Source organism: Eschrichtius robustus, chromosome 12 (genome assembly GCF_028021215.1).
Source record: "Eschrichtius robustus isolate mEscRob2 chromosome 12, mEscRob2.pri, whole genome shotgun sequence".
NCBI classification, from domain to species: domain Eukaryota; kingdom Metazoa; phylum Chordata; class Mammalia; order Artiodactyla; family Eschrichtiidae; genus Eschrichtius; species Eschrichtius robustus.
In genome coordinates this window covers 55,263,126-55,289,153 of record NC_090835.1, presented here as the reverse complement: position 1 = coordinate 55,289,153, position 26,028 = coordinate 55,263,126, and the positions used below count along the sequence as shown (strand labels likewise).

General features: G+C 37.7%; 1 protein-coding gene across 10 annotated transcripts in view; it reads left to right on the top strand.

Annotated features, from left to right (window-relative positions):
* The window catches only part of RBMS3 (RNA binding motif single stranded interacting protein 3), a 705,499-nt gene that overhangs the window by 421,012 nt on the left and 258,459 nt on the right, over nt 1-26,028 (top strand). The window lies entirely within an intron of this gene.

Here is a 26,028-nt window from a genome sequence, read left to right as displayed (position 1 = left end):
TTTTACCAAACACTAAAGAAGCTAATAGGATTTTTCTTGGAGAAGAAAGTCAGCGGGGAGATTTCATACTCTACCACTTGTGATACAGGTGAGATTAATAGCCAACTGAGATTCTTTGTCTCCAGTGATAATGGGGCAGATGAAAATTGATTTTAGTTGCATGATGATAATCTCCAGACAGTGAAAGCAAGGTTAGGCTTCCTTGTAAGGAGGGACCACCCCCTTGGGATATGGGGAGACTGGGAATGGCTACTGGAGAGGCAATAGGATACTGGGTTCTTCAAGTGGGAAGAAATTTACATTACCTCCTAGGGGAGTCTGGGGGCCCACCTGCCTCTCCATTTTATTGCGACCCGACCCTCCACAGGAGCTATTAGCCATTGACTTTTGGGTGGGATGATGAAGTCACCTTCTGGATATCTTTAAAAGCTGGACAAATGATTTATGGTTACCTTACGGTATTTCCTGAACTTTCTGACAGCCACTTCACCGTGCTTGCACACATTAAGCTCTGCTCCAAGTGGTCCTGTGGTCACAGCATCAGCATTTCCTGGGAGCTGGTGAGAAGTGCAGATTCATGGGCACCGCCCAGACCTGCTCAATCAGTGTCTCTAGGGTTGGAGTCCCAGGATTCGGTGTTTTAACAAGCCCTTTGGGTGATTTTTATACATGATAAAATTTGAGAATGACTGAATTTGATTGTTCTTTACTGGTTAAGAACCCACATGAGCTTCTTGTGTTTATTTTCCACCTCTTGGCAACATATGCCCACATGCAAACAAGTTAAAAGCAGGGTAAAGTATTTCTTTGCAGGATCCTTACATTGTTTTATTTGTCAGCTAACCTTTTAATAGTATTTCTTAGAGTCCATTTTGCCATACGATAGATCGCCAAGATCATGATTAAGAAGCTTATTCAAATGTATTTAAAATGTTTAAATGGAAACAACCTGGAGATATAATTGCCTAAATTCAATCAAGGATTTAATTTGTAGCTCAGACCAGCCAAATGGATTTTCCTATTTTTCAGTTCCCTGCTTGTACAAAGAAATTTAAAAGTATGGAATCATAGACTGAGCAGTGACCCTTTGAAGCATATTGCAGTGTGCCCACTTATTCTCATTAGCTGTATTATCTCAATATCATCCTGTTCCTTGGGACTTGTAGTTCCCAAAACTAGACTAGAACAAGTGGGGGAAAAAAAGATAGCAATATCTTTTTTCGGTCAAGGGTTATAAATTATTGCCAGGCATATTAGCGTACACATTGCTATGAGAATTAATAGAATAGGTTAAACATCCTGTTCTTGACTCTGTTTGTTAAAAAGTGCCGTTTTAGCATGCCATGTCCAGCTGCCCTCAAACCACTAAACTGGGGAGAAGTGTGATTGAGAATTGGAAGACATTTCATATAAATTTGATGATGGCCACTGCTGGTGAAGGACCATTTTTGTTGCCCCCTCCATTCTACCAGTGGTGATAGGTTTTCACTGAGCTCTTTGCACTTGTTTTACACAAGCCCGAGCTCTGAGTACTTTGTGCCCCACGATGTCCATCTTTTAGACCCTGAAATCTCCAGGCTAGGTTTGACAGAGCAGCAGTTTATCAACTATAGTTTGCCAAGTCAGCATCAATGCTCGCTTTGAGAAAAAGATGAATGGAAAAGGTTGGCAATGTTCTAATCAAGGTGGGAAATTTGCATTTCAGTGATGCTTTGCCTATCACAAATGCTGGATTAGGATGCAGTGTAGTGGACCACTTCCATTGCTCTAGGTGTGATGAGGATAGCAGAGTCTAAGTAAAATTGTGTGTCTTCTTCTCCCCTGGCTAGAGTTACATGGGTACATCCAAATTCTTCTTTATGAAGACAGTCAAGACATTTCAGTAACACATCATTCCATGTAATTGCATCTTGTGCAGACTGGGCTGTTTCTTGCTTCTAATCAGAAAGAAGCAGGAGAAAGGACAGCTAGATTGCACACTATTCAGAATAAGATAAGGTATGTGTTGTAGTTTTTCACCAACATTTTATTACGAAAATGTTCAAACATATGGAAAAATGGAAATCAGCTTCTAGTGAACTCACTATCTAGATTCTACAATTTATCTTTTACTGAACTTGCTATACTGTACACTCATCCCTCTATTCAGTCATCAATCTATCTTATGTTTTTCAGTAAGACATCAGTTGCAGACAGCAGTACACTTTAATTCTAAATGCTCAGCATGCATGTCATTAACTAGAGTTCAATACTTGTTTTTTTGGTTTTGGGGTGAAACTTTCATAAAATGAAATACACTGACCTTAAGTATGTCATTCAAAGTGCTTTGCCAAATGTATCCATCTGCGTAATCCAAACCCTATCTGCATATAGAATATTGCTCATTACCCTAAAAATTAATTAATGTATGTGTTCTGAATTGATGTATACATATTGCTAGACCTCTGACACTTTTCTTAATTTAATGAGGCTCCCCTAGGGCTTCACATGGAAACTCTGGGGGCTGATGTGTTTATCTTCTCTGCTATCTTTCTCTACTCCCTTACTTAATGAAAATGATATGCTACTCAGTCTAATTGCCATCCTACATATCCTACACTTAGCTCATGATTTAATTTTCTAATGTTCATCAGAATTAATAGAAGAATGCCAAGATACATGAGTGAACTTTATTCAGCTTCCTCCCCTCACCAGCCACCTCCAGTAAAAGTAAATAGATGCATGCTAATTGATCCACAACTTTCTCCATGCTCATTGCTCCTCAGGAAGGATGGCCAGGTGCAGGAAGGCAATCTGATGTTATTTTTTAAACCAATTCTGGTTCATTGTTAATGACTGCTGGTTGCTGGGAGTGCTGTGTTAGGAAGGATCCTGAGGCTCTGTCTGTACTTAGTGAGAAAGTACCACAATTGCTTAGTGCTGTCTGCCTCAGGTAGAAGCTGGGGCTGGGAAGCAACAGCAGGCATGTCATCCCTTTTACATACTAGACTTGTGTGAGCTCCTGGACTATTCCATGTAACCATCCGAAAACACGTCTAGATTGAACCAGGCAGCTGAAAAGGGCAGAAGGACACTGAACGCCAGTCTAAAACATCTGTCCTAGTTCATATTTGTATCCTATTAAAATAATCAGTGTCACTTTGCAACATTTCTACCCACAAACAGGATGTCTAAATCGGGTTTAAAAATACAAGGCAGGGGGAATTCCCTGGCGGTCCAGGGGTTAAGACTCCAAGCTCTCACTGCTGGGTTTGATCCCTGGTTGGGGAATTAAGATCCCACAAGCCCTGTGGTGCAGCCAAAAAAACAAACAAGGCCGGGGAAAAAGAGAGAGAAAGGCAGGGACTGATGTGTTCTATCATTCTAACCATGCAAATGTGTCACTATTTGCCTTAAGGCTGATATACTCCAGGAGTCACCCTTCTTATGCAAAGTATAAAATTCTAAGTAGTGAGCTATTTGAATCACTGCTACTGTGGGATCATAATGCCCAGTTCAACTTTTCTGCTTTTTTCTCTAAGAAGCAAATAGATATGGGGTCAGTCAAGATTATTCTTTGTGCGTGGGGGTCAGGAAAGTAAGGTGAGGAATCCAGCTTTGCTTTCATCTTTTTACTCGCCAGCTTTATTTGTAACACCTCAGCAGATGTCAAGACAATGTGTTTTGTTGCTCGTAGCCTCGGTGCTATCCCTCTTCACTGCAGTGTTCCCCACGTGTGAGTTGCTTGGCTCAGAAGCATTATTCGAAGACTCAATTTTCAAAGCAAATACACCCACATAAGTCAGTAGTACTTCCGAAAACAAAGGTTATCACATTTTTCCAAGGGGGATAGATGAGAGAAGGGAGGATGCTGAGACAGAGTGTGAGTTTATGTTGAATGGCAGGTCTCATAAAGATTACATCCATAGTGCACTACCAAACTGAACAACAGCAGAGGGGAAGGGATGCGGGGCTGGGGAGGGAGGGCTCAGATGAGAGCAAAGTTAAAAGAACCATTTTAGCAAGGTGTGAAGTTTAAGAGGCATGCCTGGAGGGTAGGTTTTCTTACCAAGTCTCCTGTGAACGCCTGACCAGAAATACACAGGAGGGGAAACACACACACACCCCACCTCCTTGAAGGGAGAACATTCTTATTTCATCAGGATTGCTGAGGAATGTTGCTGATGATAAGGCTACAGAAAATATTCCTGGGAGTGCATTTTCAGAACTTGGGAACAGAGACAGTCTGTCTGAACCCAGCTCAACTTTTCTTTCTTATCACTTCTTAAAAGCATGTTATCTTTAAGGGCCAAATTAACATTTCATGATATGGCTTCTCAGCAGCTGATACGTGGGCATCCCAGGGCTAGACAGGGATGACTAAGCAGTTCTGGAAAATGACTATCCCCAGAGCTCCTGGCTTGACAGTTTCCTTGTCTATCACAGATGGAGGCTATTTGTTCCTCTCTAGATATAAGTGGCTCTGTAAGCAGAGGACTCTTTGTTCCAGGAAAGGTGTGAATAGTGTAATAAACAAAAGGAGCCACACAGTATATTCTTATGAGAAGCCAATTAATTATCCATATCAACACAGTCAAAGTATGGTTCATTTTCTGTTTTGAATAGTGCAGGACATAGAATTTTCTCAATGCATTCAAAGATACACTTAGTAACATGTCAGACAAACATTCTAATAGTAGCGTGCTCTGCTGGGTAGTCTGCAAAGTAAAACTCAAAAATAAAATAAAATAAATGCAATCCTCATTCCTAGAAGATGAGTCCCAGTGTTTAAATTTTGACTGTTGATATTCTGTTTTCTTGACACCTTGAAGAATTTCAAGTGCCATATTAGAATGCACTTTAATGTTTTAAAATAAGAGAGGTTTTCAAAAACATACAGCTCTGTGAAGTGAGGTATATCAATGTATTTTTGTGAGTAGCTGTATGATAAGTTTTATCACATGGTTAAAGCATTATAGAATCAAATAAAACTAACTGTGCCTGGTAAAAGATCACTTCTAGTAGATTTCTTTAACTATGTATAAACTTACATTAGAGAGTTGTAGGATGGCCATTTTTCCTGGAATGCATTGTTAGCTTTCTGTTTTCTATTATTAGATAAAGGCATTTTGAACAAAAGTTTTCCTCATAAATTCTGGGATATTAGATTCTTTTCACATATGATTTCTCCCTTCTATTTTTATTATCATAGGGTAACATTTTTTTAAATATTGCCTGTTATCCAAAACTTGAATGTCATTATCCTACATGGCTTCTGATATCAGAGGATATCAGAAAAATTTAGATAGGTACAGCTGTGGACCAAAATTCGAACAGCTAAAATTCAGGGTTCATTACACACACACACACACACACACACACACACACACATACACACACACACACAACCCCAATGAGGTGAGTAGGCTGGTTTTTATGTACTTTGAGGAATAACACTTCTTTTTCTTACTGTTTCCTGATAAAACCAAATACAATTCTCTTTCATTTATTTTGCAAGTTTTATTTTCTTAGACTTCAATTTTTCTTTTATTGCATGTGTGTATATGTGTTCATCTAACTGTTTATATCTTTCAGTGGTAAAAGCAACTTCTGTCATTTTTTTGTAAAGGGAGGTTTAATATGTTTGATATGAGTTTTTCTGTTGTTTTTCTTCTATACGTTTGATAAAATACTCAACTACTTAAACTCTATTCCAAGTTTACTTTCCCCACCCCCATGGGAGTTCACACAAACAAAACCCAGGTTTTTTTATTCTATTCTCTAAAAAAGGAAAAAGCATTAGTTGCAACCATTCTTTAGCCATTATTTTAGCCATCTCAGTCATGGAAATAGATAAGGAGACAGAGCAAGAGGTATATACATATATTTAGAAAGAAATAGTTCACAAAAACAGGCATGAACCACAGGACTGGATCTTGAACAAGCAGGCATAATGGCTAGGAAAAATTTAGGTTCTTTAAGTGAGCTTTCTTTAAGAGGTTTTATGCATTATTTTAAGACTTATCTAAGTCTTGCCTGCGTCTTCATTTTGATAAGAACTCCAGTGACCTTTCCTGGCAGTCTTCAGTGGGCACGGTTACCCCCACTTGCACCACTAGCACCATCACCATCACCCCACTTCTGCAGCTGGGTGACTCAGGAAGACTTCTAATGTGGGTTTTCCGTCCAATGTACTTTACTGACAGTCCTTCCAAAGGGGTTTAGTGGTCCCAACTTTGAACTGGATGGCATTGCTGTCCCTGTCTGGAGCTTCATTTGGAGGTGGGGGCAGGCACTATGCCATGGCAAGCACTCTTGCCCTCAGATAGGCAGATCTGAAAGGTGATCACCAACTGGGACTTAGTACGTATTCAGGAGGGCTCTCATCCCAAGCCTTTCTCTGGGTACTTAGGCAGACAAAAGAGATTTTTCCTTTGAGCTCTCATCTTGACTATATTTCTGTTACTTTGAAGAGCACATTTTAATCCAATTCTTTGCATGTCTCCCAATGAAAATATTTCCTTGAGTCCCTCCATATCAAGAAATATTTCATTCCATCTTTGCAAGTTCCTTGTGTTTGTGAGTGGGCTGGTATACATATCTATTCTTGGATAGAATATTATGGACAATTCTAATATTTTAAGTAAAAATATGAAAAAGAATAGATAACAAATTAAATATAAAAACATGATTGCTTACATCAGTACATATACCTTCCTTTTATTTTACACAGCCTTCTTGGTACATACAAACTCCAAAATAATAGGGTGTAACTTTAAGCAGCTTAATTTGTAATGTTTATTATTTACTTTTTTCTTCAATTTCTTTATTTTTTCTTCAATTTCTGTGTGCAACAAAATTCTAGGGTTTAGGAGAAATGGACTCATTCTTTTGTTTAAGGAGTAGGGGCCTGCTGCCCTTCGTAAACCTGGCTATTATCTTTCCTTCTCTGAGATAAAATGGCAGGCTCTGCCTAGGTGTTCCCCTCTACCAATATATGTCATGGGTTTTGTTTTGCATTCCGCGTAGTACTAGGAAAGAATGAGGTCATGCGTTTTGAAAGTGCAGCATATTTTGTGGGTTTTCTTTATGCATGACTTCTTTTTGAGTCTGATTTTTTTTCTTTTCCTTTTTAGGTCTCACTTATACCTTTATGCAGAATCTTATAAATTGCATCAATTGAGGACATGGTTACAGATAATATAAGTGATTTTAAAAGCCACCAAACATAAAGGGATTTTTCTAAGTTCCCAGAACAGCTAGCTTTCTGTTTAATTCAGTCCCTTCAGAATGTATCTCATGCCCCTGATATTTAAAGCCATACAATCATCTGCAAGTAATCAAAAGGGTAGAATCTTTCAAGAATCCAGTCCATAGGCAATATGTATTATGTTATTTAGTGAGCTTGGACAAAGTCATCTAGGCATTTGAACATTATTATCTACAGGAATTCTTTTTCTTTCAACATAGAGACATTTAGTTCAGATTTGTAGAGCAAAGAATGTCTGTTTCCTATGTGACATGAAGTGTCTCAACTTAATCCCCATTTTACTTCATTATAAAGGCACTGAGCTAATTATTTTTTGAGAAATAAACGATAAATAACAACTGACAATTAGACACAAATGCTTTGGAAGAATACTGTGTTGGCACTTACGGGAAAATGTTTCTTCTTTTTAAATGTAAAACATTATAAGGGATTTGAGGGAAAAAAATGAGGCTATCACACTTTGCATTCCCATTTTTTGGGCTGCAGGAAAAAAATAGCAATTTTTCACAATTGTGATTTGCTAGAAATAAGTTGTGAAAAATGATAAAATGATATGCTACCTTTTTAATTGTGGTGACAACTAGCCTTGAAGGGCTTATTATCTCCATGAACTGAAGTCAAGTCTGTAGAATGTTGATTAGTAATTATGCATATTAGAACATTTCCAGATTAAAGGTGTTTTAATATTTTCTTGCCAGAAAAGACAACAGTCACGTTACTATTTAATGGTACTTGAGAAAACTGCATGGAGTAGAAAAAATAAATACAGTCAGTTTCATGGAACATCCAAATGGATTTGGTTTTCACTCAGCTCCACCGTTGCTATGCAATGCTTTTCCCAGAACAAGGACCATCTTTCCATTTAATAAGACGGTTTCTTCAGGCTTCACTTGTTTTTTGTTTTTTTTCTTTTCTTCTCCCATCTCCCATTATACTTAGGCAGTACCACATTCTCAAACAATGAATAGTCTTCCAATGATTTCATATGCATTCATTTCATTTCCCCATTTTCTTGAGGATAGAGAAATCATTTGCTTCTTTGGTAGTTTCCTAAAATTCTTACTGCAATGTGAAGGGCATAATGCATTCTTGTTGATAAGAGTTCTTTTGTCAGTTTGGAAGAGGACAGAGGAGACATTTTCCTGTCTTCAAATTGTAATGCTTTAAAAGGCTGCTTACACTCTGGAAGAGTACATGTTTCCACATTTTAAATTTAATCTTTAGTTTGATATATTTACATTTTTCCATATGGATTAATGGAGATAGTCAAGTCAGGCACAGGAAGTCACAGGACGTTTCTCAATGAAGATTTATAGGAAGATCTGCTCTTTAAAGGGAAATCAGAGAACTGAGAATTTGTGAAGAGGAGATCATGATTCAGTCTTTACATGGGACAGACTCACAGCTCTGTGGTCTATGAACCCTATACCAAAATTCCTAGAGCTGATCTTTTTGTTTTTATTTATATTGGTTTCCTGTCTCTCTTAGAGTTTGTGAGTTTGGTAAAGGAATATTTTTTTAAAGGATGAATTGCTTTAGTTATTTAAACTTATATATTAGAATCCCCCTTGGATATTCTTCTTGTCTTACAGCAAAATGCATAATTTTGGAGGAGAACCGACATCTTGTTTCTGTCATTGCTTCTGTGCTCTCCATGACTACAGAGAAGGATTTAGGTGGAAATTATTTAGGATTCTTTTTTTAATGGTTTTAAAATACACAAATTAACTTATGTGAAAACATAGCCTTAAGCTTAATTTTATGACCCATACATTTTGAATATTCAAAATCGGGCTAATAAAAAAAAGCAATAGATATTCTCAGGGGTTTAATTTTACTCATATGGTGAGAGTTGATGGTTTATGAGTTTTACAACATTTCATTAGGGAAATTTTACCAGGGAAGCAGGGTGGAATATATACAAGGTTTATCCTGCACTGGCAAAATGGAGCCCTCAATAGAGTTTGTTTACACATCCTGATTAACTTGATTGCCTACCTTGTCAGGAAACACTATGCAAATGATTTTATTTTCTGGGTTATTAGACCAAGAAAGAGACAGAAAATCACTTTTATTACAGAGCAATCTTTGCATGCACATTTTACATGTTTATAAGAATCTCTTTAAAGGGAAGTGGTTCAAGATGACTGCTTCTTTGACAATCTAGCCACTAGCTACCCAAAAGAAATGACACATTGCTTAAGATGTTGATTTTATGGTGCATTTTGAGAGTATAAATTTTATTTTTCATGTCTCTCACTATATATAGAACAATATAAGTGATACATTTATAAGATATTAGTAGAGATGTTTAAGAGAAAGTAAAATGACATGTTTTTTTTTTTATTTTGTTAATTTTATTTTTATAAATTTTGATTCAAATTGCCTTTCACCTCCTAGGAATCTTTAATGAATTGATTTTTTTGTTTGTTTACTCTATCTTTGAAATTGATTATGTATATTTATGGCTCATTTTTTACAATATTCAAGTACCAAATCATCTCTATTCACATCGCCAAAAAGTTTTGAAAGTCATTGCCATTAGTTAGTGCTATCCTGATCAGAAATGTTAGAAGCCCAGAATCCTCTTTCAGTTTCTGTACTTTCCATAACAGTATTTGAATTTTGTGTTTTTGTTTCATCTAAGAACTTTGACTTTTGTGCCCTGTCATTAAACTTCTATGTATGTTTTTCTGCCTCTTTGCTACAGTTTGATTATCTGGGCTAATTTGAACCCATGAACATTGACTAGAAAATGATGTTCTTTTAGGTATTTTTATGTCACTATAACTCATTAAACTAAACATCTCTCTCATTTCTCAATCCAAAAGCATGGGAATATATAGTTTTTTAAATTTCAGAATTTGCATCTACTTTAAAGGGCTTCTGTGTTCTTCATGTGCAATGTTTAGCAAGGTTTATATATGTGTAGAGGATTGGGTACCAGAAAATACAGTCTACCAGAGGGCATTCTGTTATCTTGTGGTTTGAAAGGCAAGTTTAACTCTACAGAATTGCAGGCAGGAAGAGACATTACACAAATAAGCCAATCATATTTTGACATCAGAGTCTTGTGTTGACACTTCCATCAAAACATGAGACAATAAAACATTAATCTTGACACATAAGTTCCTGTAAGTGTTGTGCAGAGCGAAAGTTTTCTCTTGTATTTAGACTGAGTGTTCTAGGTCACAAAAGCACCAAGAAGAAAATGGACCAGATGGTTAGGGGTTCTGTACCTCCTCCCAAAACACCTGCCCTTGACCTGAGGAATGACTTTCTCGCCTTGTAAGATCGGCCCAAAATACAGCTCGAAGGTGACCTCTCTATCTGCTCTCTTATTAAGAAATAATCACACCTGCCCTTGTTACTTCTCATGACTTGTTTGTGGGTTTCTGGCAACACCAATCAAGCAGTTCTTTATAATAGCCAACCATTTATTTACTGGGTTCTTTATTTCTACTCATCTAGGGAAGAAAAGTCTAGAAGTCCTGCAGAAATACCCAAAAGGAAAAAAACAAAACCAAACAAAATGACTGAATTCTTGACACTTGTGATTTAAGTATCAAGAATTTGTGTCACTTGTGATTAAAGGAGAGTCTCCTTTCATCTGTCATGTAAGAAGGATAAGTGCCAGGTTAAATTTTTATTTCTGGTCTGGTTTCTCTGACAGAGACTCATACTTCTGCCCTAGAGTTAAATCTAATGGAAGAGGCACTTACTGAAAGTAAATGGCTTGGGACTTCCCTGGTGGTTCAGTGGTTAAGAATCTGCCTGCCAGTGCAGGGGACACGGGTTCGAGCCCTGGTCCGGGAAGATCCCACATGCTGCGGAGCAACTAAGCCTGTGCGCCACAACTACTGAGCCTGCGCTCTAGAGCCTGTGAACCACAACTACTGAAGCCCGCGTGCCTAGAGCCCATGCTCCACAAGAGAAGCCACGGCAATGAGAAGCACACGCACCACAATGAAGAGTAGCCCCTGCTCGCCACAACTAGAGAAAGACTGAGTGCAGCAACGAAGACCCAACGCAGCCAAAAATAAATAAATAAATAAATTTTTAAAAAGAGAAAGTAAATGGCTTGTTTTTATATGTAGAAACTGTCTTCTCCCCAACACAAATCAGTGTGGATTTTCTCCTAGGAATTTCTGTGGATGGCCATCAAATGCTGGTAGTGATCAAACAAGTTAAAAAAAAGTCTTATTTATGTATGACCCTTAGTTATACTCTTTAAAATGCCATGTTTCTATTTTAACTTTACTAAAACTTAAAAAGGTATAACTTTTACTCTCTGGTACCTCTTGCCGGTATTTATTTTCTGGGTCTCATTTGCAATGAGGTATAGCAATAAGCATTAAAAGCTTTAATGAATCAAATATGAATATGTTTGAATGTCCTGACTTGCTGACATCAAAAATGGAACAACAGAACAGAGGTTATACCAGAACCATCTCAAGTATTCATGAAACCTCTACACTAAGAGAACTTGTTTGGTAGCCTAATTAAAGAACTGGCTATCTGTGCTCCCCTCCTATCATTTCTTAGACATTAATCAATGTGATCCTTAGCCTCCTTTCCAATCCTTCCCTCAGTGGGGAGACAGGAGGAGAGAAGACAGTATACAATAATATAATTTCTCTGATCTTCTACACAGACCACCTAGTAATACTGTTGCAAAGCACATGCAAATGCAAATAGCTATATTGCTTCTGCATAATAGAAACTAACATGCTAGTAACTCCAAAGGGGACAAATGTTAAGATGGATCTTTTGCAAAGCAGACAACATAATATAACACTGAGAGTAATTATGCTCTTTTTTCTTTAGGGTAAGTGATGAATGTTCAGATTCAATACTTAATATTTGCTTTATAAAAAGTGCATTGTGCTCATTTATTTTTTTGGCATGGAAGGATGCTTTAGAAGATCACTTCATTCAATATTTTTAAAATCACCGACTAGAGATCATGATTTACCTGTGTATTTTCATAAGCATGTACCATAACTCATTCTGTTTAATGGCTAAAACACTTCCCTATAATCATCTTGAGACTAAAGTGATCTTCTGCTGAGACGCTTTCCTCCATGACAAATCAACATTCTGTTATCTGATAAAAACACAGGGCCCTTCTTTTCCATTGTCCCCAAATTTAGAATGAATTAAAGACATCTGTTCACCAGAAAACATTTATTAAGAATGCATGATGGTAATGTTTGATGGCAAATTCAGACTAATACATGGATCTCAGATTCATGAATATAATTTTCTCTGGATAGTTAGATATTTTAAGGTGGTTTAATGCCTGAGGAATAATGGCATTTATTGATTGCATGTTCACATATATACACGTGAGTGCCTCTGTGGGGATGCTTATCTATGTGTAGCTCTATATAAATGAGTACAAATGTTAGCTCTTTGACATGAGATGTTGAAACTATTAGAGATGGTCTACACAGAAGAGTCTAATTACTTTTGTTTCAAAAGTATATCCAGGAGTATTTAGGTCAAAAAAGAATTTTTAGTCAATTCGTTCATGTGCTTCAAATGGTTGAATCCTTGGTCCTTCATCTATGATCAGGTTGTATATAACCACCATTTGCAGTCCTAAATCTAACGGATAGCCCAAGTCATGAGCAAATAAGTGTCCAGTAATAAGGGTGGCGGACAAGAAAAAGACACAGATTTTTTTCTGTTGAGTCATTTATTGACTGTGATCTTATACAAATGACTTTGTTTTCTTGGATCTGTGTTTCCTTATGTATAGAATAGACCGTGTTACTTCACAAGATTAGTGCAAGGATTAACTGATATTAACATATATGGAAGCCTAACATACTTCACTTGTGTATTCACTTCGTTTTATAAATCTTCCCTTCTTGGTGGAGAAAAGGGTGAAATCAATGACTTAGTAAGCCAAGACAGCCTTTGGAGAGTAGAGAAAAGGTCCTTGGGTTGTCATAGCTGTCCAGGTAACCTCTGCTTCTGATATCCAGTTTTCAATAAATTTTGATTAATTGTTTCACCTGTTTGTCACATACATTTTAACTCAAATGTAAAACTATGTTTGTCTTTCATTTCTAACTCCCATCCCCCAAAATTATTCACAGACGCCTTCATCTTTATAACAAACTTCTACAGATTGGGGGAGACAGCCTCATACCATAAGTAGGCAAATTTCTTACCACTATTAATCCATGAGAAAAAAAAAAAACTGCCTTAGAAATATTTTATAGGGCTGACTTAGTTAATCTTATTAAGAAGTTATGACTGTAGAACTAGTTAGAGAGAGGTACTCTGTTCTGGGTTAATTGGGACGCGTTGTTAGCAAAGGCTGGAAATCTGTGTATAAATGCAAGTGGCCAAAGTATTTTCCTGCTTGAGTTTTTAAAATTCTAATGAATATGGGTGGTTTCTGAATTTCTAGGCAATGCAGGATTTGCATGAGTTTACAGTTCAGTTGTCTTTCAAACTAATTCTCTATGCAAGTCACTGGCCTAGATGCTGTGGCTACAGAAGAGGAAGTATTAAAAAAAAATAAGTTTCTGCCCACCCCAAACCCCTGAATTAAAAATATCTAGTAAAGTGAAAAAGATGCATACAAAAAACAAACAAGGGCTTCCCTGGTGGTGCAGTGGTTGAGAATCTGCCTGCCAATGCAGGGAACACGGGTTCAAGCCCTGGTCTGGGAAGATCCCACATGCCGCAGAGTAACTGGGTCCGTGAGCCACAACTACTGAGCCTGCGCGTCTGGAGCCTGTGCTCCGCAACAAGAGAGGCCGCGATAGTGAGAGGCCCGCGCACCGCGATGAAGAGTGGCCCCCGCTCGCCGCAACTAGAGAAAGCCCTCGCACAGGAACGAAGACCCAACACAGCCAAAAATTTAAAAAAAAAAACAAAAAAAAAAACCCAAATAACTCAATTAAAAAAAAAAAACAAAACAAACGAAAAAAGAAAACATAGCAGATGACTTTATATTCTTGTAACAATCGTTGGACACATAGAGTATATAGGTTGCACTTCCTGGTGTGGTTGTCATAACCTAAGCACGCCTGCCGTTTGTCCCTGCCTTTCAGTGGTTGGGAGCCTCTCTTTGCCCACGGTGATTTTTGCCACCTGCTCACTCACCCCTTCACTTCGAGAGCAAGTTTCGCAGTTTGTTTGAAAGAGTACCTTTGCTCAAAGGAAATGGAAAATTCCTTTTTTGAGTTTTACTATGACTAGTGCCAAAGTAGAATTTGTTCATATTGGGTTCCTGGATGGTATAGGAGGAATGAATTCTTACTCCAGCTGTGCAAAAGTTTAGTGTAAAAAAGAGTAAATAAAACAAACTTGTAGAAGTCAAAAATAACACAGCTCCAGCACTTAGATATGTGGCCTTTTCTTTATTATAAAAGATGGTTAGTCCGACCGACTTTAGTGGATTCCCACAGTGGTTCAGTAAAATAATGTGGGCAATTGGCTGGACACATAGAAGGCATTCTATAAATGCATGTTCTTGTCTGACTTCTTAGAACCCTATGTCAACTATGCTATTCCTAATGTCCATTAAGTAGGGAGCATCTTACTCCATGTGTAGAGCTTACTCTTTATTATTATTTTGACTCTTGAATATTAGTCCTTCTCTTCCAGAGTTTTTATTCTGCTGGATTCCCTTTCTTCCCTTCTCCTTTTTTTCCCCAGTGCAAAATTTTAAGCAAACTCTCAGTCTTCAGGTAACAATTTCATGTGAAAAATTAACAATAATGTCATATCAGAGTAATGCCAGGAAGTTATGAAACTTCACTGTTACTGACAGATGATTAATTTTCTTTTTATTATTAGGAAATTGTTTGTAGGCAACAGTAGAGAACAAACTCTGCTTGTATACATTGCCAGCTCTTGCTTAATTTAGTTTCCCAAACAAACCCAAACTTAATTTTACCCCAAAATATAAGCCAGTTCCCATAGCAAAAATTTTACTGATTTCCAACTTGATTTTTATTTATTGTCCATTTCTCTGTTGATTGAGCTCATCAGATTGAGCAGCAAGATGGTCATGGGACGAACAGTAGGGTCCAGGGGTCACTCGCTGCGGTGTTTCCCCTAAACCAAGACCAGTCTCTAGGATTTCAATGTTTCTTTCCTCCTATTTGCCTTAGATAAAGATCCCCTAGGCACTGGTGTTTTTAGAATTCTCCTTGTTCTCCATTAAACAAGTCCCTTAGAATCTTGACCCAACAGTGACTGATGGTGATCCTTGATTATGGAAGCTTGTAGGCATCCAACTCAAGCAGTCCTGCCTATAGGCACAGCTCTGCCCCTTACTGGCTGTGTGTCTTCCCATGACTTAGGCTCTCACTTTTTTTCATCTTTAAAATAGGACTATAATAATTCCTGTCTTATAAGTAAAATAAACTATCTTAGTATACAGAATGGAGCATAGTAAGTACTTAGATAGATGATACCTGCTATTGTGAGCTAATTTATGGCATTGAAACTATTCAGCAGTTAAGCTTTCATTGTGGAAAGGCCCTTACGAAGCATGTTACACATGGTATCAGAGCATGGAAGGAGGGATCTTTTGTTATATCAGCCACACTGCATCACAGGTGACTGCCAGCTCCTCCTTTCTGAACAGAAGCCGGGAGAAGATGGAAAGTTAGATGTTCATAAAACAACTTCATTAATAATACTTGAGAGTTGATGGTTTTATTTTGTTATCTTGGGCTCCCCAAGAAGCAGACCCTGAATAAAAATTCAAAAACAAGTATTCATCTGGGAAGTAAAGGAAACATCAGAGATGGAGTGGGGGAATGTGACAAGGAAGAATACCTCATCAAGCTAGCCACCACTGTGCGTGATGGCAGCTTAATCCCACTAGGGCAACTCCATGACACGTCTCATCGTCATCACATTTAGGGGCGAGGGAGCTGGGGTATTTATACACCAAACCATGAGAGTCACCAATTAAGGGTCACACCTAGTGGTTTGTTAGTTCTCCAGCTCTTCTAGGTTGCTACAAAGGGGGACAATGTAGCTCTGGCTAGCCAGGGAAGTCCTTACATAAAGAAATGCAGGGTCTGTGTGCCCTGTGGTGGGAAAAACAAGGGCATATAAATGGGCACCAAAAGCATCTGTTTCAATTACTTATTTGTATAAGGTTTTAATGAGAACCTTCCTGAATATATATTTTTGAGGATACAGTAGGTATATATTGAAGTTGGATTTAGAAACACATGTAGTTAGCATAAAGAAAAGCTATAACATGCCTACAGAATTTTAGACAATTTCTTCCAAACCATCAATCCTTGAGCACTTGCTCCTCCATGGACCCACTGCACCATCATCTATATCAGTTTTACTTCACATGCTTGATCTCTCTGAAACTTTGGGGGAACATGACCAGAGCTTCATACAAGTTCCCTTTCTTTTCATTCTCTTTTCTACCCTTCTTAAATGCTTTGCATATCAATATGTTATCCATGAACTGGCAGGGTACAGTTTATTTCATCTATTATTCTGCTTCACAAAGGAGGAAACTTATTAACACAAAAACTTAGATAACTACTCTGCTACCTGATCCACCTGGTAGTGCATTCACTTGCAGATTCTGCCAGTTTCTGTCCTTTTGTTATATTGCTGATAATTGTTATTCCTCTGACATATACCATGTGCACCTCCGTCCTAAAAACTACGGAAGAAAAGCAACACAGAAATCATCATACCTGGTGCTTCATTTTATGTGGGCTACCTGAAGTGACAGGCTTGTGGCTGTGTCCACATTCCTGTGAAATTAATGTTCCTTCTTCAGACACCTCTTATTCTATTTATAGCCACAGGGCTTCAGTTTTATAAGTGTCCAGAAAGTTCTGAGTAATGCACAGAATTCTACATACACAGCAAATGCAACCTTGGCAAAATGTAATCCCTGGTGAGAGAGAAAAACAGAGAATCAACAGTCCGTTGCTTTTATTGGAACAATAAAACTGGAGCAGTTTGTGTCTGAAAGTGCTGTAAACTAGACTTTTTTTCATGTAAATTCCATAGCCAGGATATAATGGTCATTGTCATGAAATTGGCAAACAGAGAATTACAGTTTTTCGGAGAAAACTTGACTTCTTCTCAACACTCTTTCCTTCTTTGTTTACTCATTGAAATATGCCTGTTTTTATGGATGGTTGGTCAAGATGTGGGCTTAAATGGAACAGTATTTCATGTGAGTGGGAAGAGAATTTGTGTATGTCTACCCAAACATTAAGGAAAAATGAGTACAAACATTTACTGTTACTGTGTTCCCATTCATTTTTTTCACCATATTAAGAACTTTAGAAGTACTCCATATGGACTATGCTGTTCTTAAGGCTTATTAAGGAGGGGACATTTTGCTTAATATATAGAACCTACGCTTAATTATTGTTTTGACCGTTTTAATGTAATTACATATCTTTGTTGTAAGAAAAATTTATAGAATTACATAACCATATTAAAGAATATTATGAAACTTCTGTCTTCAGTTGCTACTGTATTTGGCTTAGGGTTAATAAGAGTTGAACTTTCAAGATACGCTATACAATGGGATGGAGCCTGATAGAATATAATGAAATGACCTTGACATACCTATAAATGCAACCAACCAATGAAAAAACTACATCATTCACAAGAATGATTGTAATTGATTCTTTGAATCCCATTGGTCCATGGGTCTGTGGCTGGGCTGTCTGTGCTCTGATAGCTCTTTGAGAAAGATTAAGGGTTCAACATTATTTAAATTTCTCTTTGTCTCTCACTCTCTCTCTCCAATATCATAGTATGGCTAGTTCATATTTCTGTTCGTTACATCATCTTAGAAGCCTTCAGAATCAAGTCATTCCTCATGAAGCAACAAAAAGAAAAATATCCCATTTTCAGCAAGTTTGAGTTAAAGCTGGCAAATTATGTAAAGTAACACTTAAAAAGGGGACCCTGGAGAGGAACTTGGTGGCTATTTCAGGACTCATATTTGTGGTGGAGTGGACAGTCACTCAGAACCATATTCATGATACTGGTTATTTCCATCCCAATGCGGCCTTTAGGTCTTCATTCAGAAGCAGCTTGCTACAGCACGTGTATCATAGAAAAAACTGAGATTTTGTTTTGTTTTCATATCTTAGGCTAGTAGATTAAGTAACACAGAACCTAGCTTTGAAACCTTTCTCCTTTTTTATTTATATTAATCTTAAAGGTGAAAAATAAGTTCTGGTTTTAATTTATACTTTTCTGTATACTGGTATTAATCTTTTAAAATATGTGAATTAGCCATTTTGATTCCATGAGTTATCTGCTCATGTGCTTTGTTCACTTTTCTATTGTTTTTTTACGTGTATTCCATTTTTATTATAAAAATGGCAAACATTCAAAGGCAGTGAGTGTAGTATAATGAAGACTTTGGTCTCCATCACCCGACAAGTTTCATTTATAATTCCAATCATTCCTGTTCCTTCCAAGTTATTTTGAAGCAAACTAGAAATTTATTATAACATCTGTAAATATTTCTTCATGTATTTCTAAAATATAAAGCCCCAATGCCAAAATTAAAGCCTAAATTAATAGTCCATTAATAACAATTAAATGTTCAACATTCAGATCATCTCTTAAAAGTTTCAGTTTGGTTGAATCAGCATCCAAAGAATGTCTCTACATGTGATTAGATGAAATATTTCTTAAATCTTGTTTTACTTGTAGGTCATCTCATCTCTCTTTTTTTCCCCCTGAATTTTTTTTAGAAGAAACCAAGTTATTTGTCCTGTAGAGTTTGCTATAAGCTGGATTTTGCTATAGCATCCATGTGGTGACATTTAATATGCTCCTCTGACCCTGTGTTTCCTGTGGATTGTTAAGTAGACTTTGTGGTTTGGAAAGATTCCTTCATAAGTGGTGTTAGGAGGGATGTAATTTCTTTATCCGAATTCCTTGTGAAGTGACAGTCTGATGATTATTGTCAAGTTCCATTAATCCATTAGGAATGGCAAAATGGTGATATTCCAGTTCTGTCATTCCTGTCTTGTTTATTAGCTGGGATGCTTGTATAAAGGCCGTGTTTCCACTATTCAGTGACTCTGTAAGATCAAGATCGTTTGTATAGGAAAGGCAAGATAAAGGCTTAATTCTTTTCCTTTGTAATCAAATATAACAATTTCCTTCCCTAACATTTTGTAATGGTGACCAGTAAAGGTTCTTTTGGTTATGTTTTGTTTTATTTTGTTTTAAAGATCATTATGAACTCACAGAAATAACTAAATTCACTATGTTTCTATCCATTCTAGTTATATTTTCATAATGATGCTTAAATTGTCCCACTTGAGAGATCAGCGAGAACCTCTGCAAATTGGCTTCTGAGTCTTCATCTTAGTCGGCTCAGGCTGACATAACAAAACAGTATAGCCTGGGTGACTTACACGACATTTGGTTCTCACAGTTCTGGAGGCTTGAAGTCTGAGATCTGGGTGCCAACATGGTTGGGTTCTGGTGAGAACCCTCTTCCTGGCTTGTTGATGACCACTTTTCACGCTATGTCCTCATGTGGCAGGGGCAGAGAAAAACACAAGAGCTCCACCCTCGTGACCTCATCTGAACCTAGTTACCTCCCAAAGGCCTCTTTTCCAAATTCCATCACATGGGGGTTAGGGCACAGTTTAGTGCATAGCAGTCATATTGACACAATCTTAGGAGTCTCAGTTTCTTTGCTTTCAGGTAGGATAAGATAATCCAAGCTCATTTTACACTTTTCCTATCCCAGCACTGGAGTCAGCTAATTTTTCAAGGAGCTCTGGCTCCTTTTAGTGGGAAATGGTCATTAAAAGCCAAAATCTAGGCACTAAGAGTGCTCATTGCTTTTGTTTTGGTCCTTATTTCTAGGCATTTTCAATGGACAGAAACAGGATTTTTTTTTCCAAGATAAAATATATTATGATTTTATAAATACACTTCCAACTCAAATTCAGGATTACTGGCTTTTTTTTAAGCCTCGTTGATCTTATATCTGTACTCCTTTTCTTTATATCAAAAATCTTTGTTTTTAAGGTGACCATTAGCTTACTACTCATTTGTAAAATGAGCCTTGAAATAACAATAAAGTCTTGCTATGATATTGAAAGTTTAAAATAACGTTTGCAGTTCTTTTTTATTTTCCCTAAGGTATATACCCCAGTGGAGATTTATAGCCAAATTACTGTGTATTAAAAACACCCAGAGATAATTACTATTAACCTCGTCCTTCCAGCTTTTGTTCTGTTTTCAAAGACCCACAACCCTAAGAGCACAGGAGACTAAGATATATATAGATTCCCGTAGCCTTTTCTTCAGTCAACATTGTGGTTTAAGTATTACCTGTGTCAAAAACAATTCTCCATAAACATTATCATAATGTCTGCATGGTATCAGATTGTAATTACCTTAACAACTTTTCCATAATATGTAGACACATGACACCTTCTGATACGTATTGCTGTACCTGTCCAGGAGACTGTAACTCTGATTGTAATTCAGTAGATCTGGGACAGAACCTGAGATTCTACATTCCTAACAAATGCCCAGGTGAACCAATGCTGCTGGCCCTTGAATAGTATTTCAAACAGCACTTGTATAAAGGATGATGATGGCCCAGTAATTTATTTATTGTACTTCCTCTAAGACTGAACAGAGGGGCTGGACTTAGCAGGTGTAATTAGAGCAGATGAATAGACACCCTAGTACTTATATTTATTGAGTTTCTAAGATACCTTCAAGGTAAAAATTCATTTTAGGGTATTTTAGCCAAATCCTAAATAAAGTCATACTACTGGACAGTGTGACCTCTGGATGTTCTTTCTTTCTTCTGAGACCTTTAACCCCAGGGACACTGTTGTCTGCCTTTTCTGCCCTTAGGGCTATTTTAGATGTGTTATGGTTCAACATAAAAATATGGAGGTTCTTTGCTGTGATAAGCTAGGGGGTAACCTCTCCCTTTGAAGGCAGGGATAGTAAGGACTGCTTTCTCATTCTGTTCATGTGTTGTTGAGTTAACTCCAAACTGTGTTGTGTTTGAGGCCCTTCCAGTGAGGCAGGTGGTGGGACAAGATCTGATGAGACTTCAGAATATCCCCAGAATACATGTTTTCTACATCTCTTGCAAGGCCCATGTTCCCAGATTTTTATTATCCTAATATTTGGCTGGCTGGTTCTAGGAATACAACTGTGAATAGCAAATATACCTGTTTTAAAGGATCTTAGAGTTTAGGAGGTCAGACAGGCGAGATACTTGGTAATTATAGAGCTTTATGGATGGTAAATGTCATAGTAAGTTATAAGTAGGCACAGAGGAGGGAATCATAATTCACTATTGTAGATTTTTTTTCCAGGAAAAGTGAAGACAAGGTATAATTAGCCAAGGAGGAAAAAGAGAGGGGGTCCTGGAAGGAGGGAATATCTTGTAGGAAGGTTTAAAGGTTCAAAAGAGAAAGAAGGGGGAAAAGGCAAATTGTGAACTTCGAGTAATCTGGTCTTGAGGATACCAGGGGAGATTATGAATGTGTGTGTCTGTGTGCACTCAGGTGCTGGGAATGGAGGCATCATGTTGTTGAGGAGGATGAAGAAGTTGTAGAGGTAAGTCAGGGCCAGCTAAAACCTTTGAACTTAATTCTTAAGACTATGGAGAACTGTTAAAAAGTTTTAGGTAGGGAATGTCAATCCCCCCCCCCCCACCTCCACCAAAAGACACAAAAACCTTAAACAAAAGCCACTCACTGCAACTTGAAGAATGAATTCCTGATTAGCACATGTGAAGGATGAAAAGACTGATTCAGAGCCCTGGAGAGTTTAATAATGAGTAACATTTATGAGTGTTTATGGCAGTGCTAGAGGCCAGCACTAGACACAAGCACTATTTTGAGACATTTTAAATGTATTATTTAACACTCCAAACAACCTGTTGAGGTGTATATGTTTACTATCATCATCCCCACTTACAGTTAAGTACGCTGCGTCAAAATGTGGTTGAATTACACTTCTGCAGCCGTAGAACGACACAGTTCTAGAAGCATGACCTGAACTCAGGTGGTTTGGTCCCAAGGTTCACTCACTTCACTACTGGGTTGTACGCACCTCCATGGAGACTAAGATGAAGTAAGCAAGCATAGCTCTATTGCTTGAAGTTGGTTAATATGTGTACACATTATTCTAATTCAGTGGGGGAGAAGGGACTTGACACAAAGCCTGGTGAAATTATAAAAAACATTGACTATAGCAAACATTCTGAAGAGATCAGATACTTAATGAATGCTATTTAAGAGTGGCATCTGGTTGTCACCTGGGAAGTATTATGAGTAGGAACTTTCTGTCTTGGTTCATGTAAGTAGGTACATGTATGCTAACATTTCCACCATGCCCAGAATATGTGTACACATGGTTGGCTTAAAGTTCTACCCAGGTAGTGCCATGTTATAGAAAGGTATTATTTTTCATCATTCCATGTCTAGCAAGTTAATCAATATTAAAGTAGAAACTCACCTCATTAGGATACATTTAGAAGATTGAGAGTCAAGATTCCAGATTCCCAGTCAGAGCCCGAAAGACTTGTATAACCTTTAAACATTAAAATAAAATAAAATACGTGTGTATGTTCCAGGAAAGAAATGGCATATATAGAGCTATTTATTGACTAAGTGTTCCCAGTATAGAAATACAGATACATTTTGGCACTTACCACATTTTCTTTTAAATGCCTCACCATTTTTCAAAAGGTAAAAACATGTCGCCAAGAGCGACAGAAGCAACCCATTTCTGCCAGCTTGGGCAAGTGACTTATCCACTTAAAGTCCCCATTTCCTCATCTGTAAAATGGCAATAATTATGCCTATTTTGCAGGAATATTGTGAGAAAATACATGTAAAGTGGTTGGCACCTAGTGGGTATCCAACCAATTTAAGATTGGTACTTTTTTTTTCTTCCTTGGCAGTAGAGTTGCATTGTCATTATTTTAAAATGCTGAGATTACTTTTCAAATTGCTGTGCTGATTACAAGCTTTCTGAATGAAATAATTACTAAAAAAACAGATCTCAGTGAAGAATTTAGATTTTTGAGAGGAATAAACAAATATGCCACTATACTTTATCTCTACTCAAGAGTTACCAGAGTTTACCTGTTAAGATGAAATATGTCTTTTTCATAAAAGAGGCCAACTTGGCATTTATTAGCTTTGACCATTGCTTGGCAATGCTAGGTCCTAATTCTAAATTTAGAAAGTTAGAAAGACTCTTCATGTACCACAGTGTTCATTGCAGCTCTATTTACAATAGCCAGGACATGGAAGCAACCTAAGTGTCCATCGACAGATGAATGGATAAAGAAGATGTGGCACATTTATACAATGGAATATTACTCAGCCATAAAAAGAAACAAAATTGAGTTATTTGTAGTGAGGTGGATGGACCTAGAGACTGTCATACAGAGTGAAGTAAGTCAGAAAGAGAAAAACAAATACTGTATGCTAACACATATATATATGGAATCTAAAAAAAAAAGGTTCTGAAGAACATAGGGGCAGGATAGGAATAAAGATGCAGACATAGAGAATGGACTTGAGGACACGGGGAGGGGGATGGGTAAGCTGGGACGAAGTGAGAGAGTGGTATGGACATATCTACACTACCATATGTAAAATAGCTAGCTAGTGGGAAGCAGCCGCATAGCACAGGGAGATCAGCTCGGTGGTTTGTGACGACCTAGAGGGGTGGGATAGGGAGGGTGGGAGGGAGGGAGACGCAAGAGGGAGGAGATATGGGGATATATGTATATGTATAGCTGATTCACTTTGTTATAAAGCAGAAACTAACACACCATTGTAAAGCAATTATACTCCAATAAAGATGTTTTAAAAAAAAAAGTGAACAAGACTCTTGTCACATGACTGTTGGTTTAATTAAAATGTGACCCCCACAGTTTTCCAAGGAGACATGTTTCCTGGTGTCAAGTCTCATGTGTTTGCTACTAGACAGTAGGTTGTGACTAGGGGCATTTCGACTCAGCAAATAAAGATACAGCTTTCTCAGTCATATCCGGAGTGAATGGCAGTCCTGTTGCCTTTGAGTCAGCTGAAGGGTAAGGAGGTGAGAGATTTCCTGGCAGCTGTGATCATTTAAATCACAGTGGGTTATTTAAATCTAGTATCTTGTATAAAGCTTAAAAAATAATTTTCATGAGGACAAAAAACTATATGGGGTAAATCCCCCCATTTTTCCTTTGGATCAGGGCATTTTTTAGAATTTTATTTATTTATTTATTTTAATTGAAGTGTAGTTCATTTACAGTGTTGTTTTAGTTTCAGGTGTACAGCAAAGTTACACATGTATGTATTCTTTTTTCAGATTCTTTTCCCTTATTGGTTATTCCAAAATATTAAGTATAGTTCCCTGTGCTATATAGTAGGTCCTTGTAGGTTATCTGTTTCATATATAGTAGTGTGTATATGTTAATCCCACCAGGGCATGGTTTTTAAGAGTAGCCCATTATGCAAATAAAGTTCACTTTCTGCTGTTTCTTGACTCTTGTAACAAGCAGTCACATGTTGTAGGAGCACTACATTTGCTTTGAAGCCAGAATCAGAGAAGTTCCTCCAGAGGATAAGAGAGTGTAGCACTTAAGCACAAAGAGTGAAAGCATATGAAATTGCCCATAAGCTTTAAAAAATGGAATTTCATTAACGTAAACATTTAGCAGAATTTATTTTTCTTGTGAATAATTATAGTTTGTTTTACCCTTTGCGTTTTCTTTAGCCAGCTCCTACGTTGAATCCACATCCTCCCATTCATTTCCTTTTACTTATAATCCCTATGCAAACCTTAATTCACAGAGAAGCATTATCATAGCACAGTTATGTCACAAGGTTGTGGGAAGGATGGACTGAGATTCAGGAATTAGTGTTGTAATTTAGATTTGAGAACAAGGGTGATGGTAACACCACACAGTTGATGTTGGTATTAGCATAAGGAATGGTGGTAATTTCAGGTTTGTTTACTACTGGAAAACAAGAGAGGGAGGGCTCCTGGTTGAGTTTTCACTGATCCTTGAACAAAGCAGCAGGTGTGCCAGCAAGGGCTCTGCCTTCACTTAGTGGCTGTCATTCCCATCAGGCTGGTTCTAGCAATTGTGAGCCACTGATGCTCCAAGGACATGATGTCACCTGCTGAAGACTTCCAGTCTGTTGTGACAGAATAATTGGTCCCTGGTACAAAAGAAGCCTATGCTGTTGATTGTGAGAACTCTGCCACTTGATGTCAGGAAGAGAAGTCATCAACAGTGGTGAATCCACTGTATGCCTAAAATTGCCATGAAGATTCCTCTCCATGAACCATTCTAGTCCTAACATTTATAATTGCTTGCCTTCTGTAGCATAATCCCAGCGCTGTATTTTCCTGCATTGATACCTGTGGTTCCCCGGCCTCTAGTAAAATCTCTAAAAATACTGAAACATCTATAACCCTGATTTGCTCTGTTCTGCCAAGGGTGCTGTGATATTGTCATGACATCTAGCAAGAGTGACATGTAATGAAGACGTTCAGGTCTGAGTAGCCTCCATTGTTCTGCTTTATTGTTTATGGCACAGGCAGCAGTGGGACGGGGGTGATGGGGGAGCTGTCTACAAAAGCATCTCCAAGGATGCCTTTGAGTGAAGTTGAGACTCAGGATTTGGCAGAACTCATCCAGTGTGAAGACATGTACCCCACTCCACCACTCTCCCACAAGAAATTCTCCAAGCAGAACAACCAGTGACACCTTGAAGCATTTA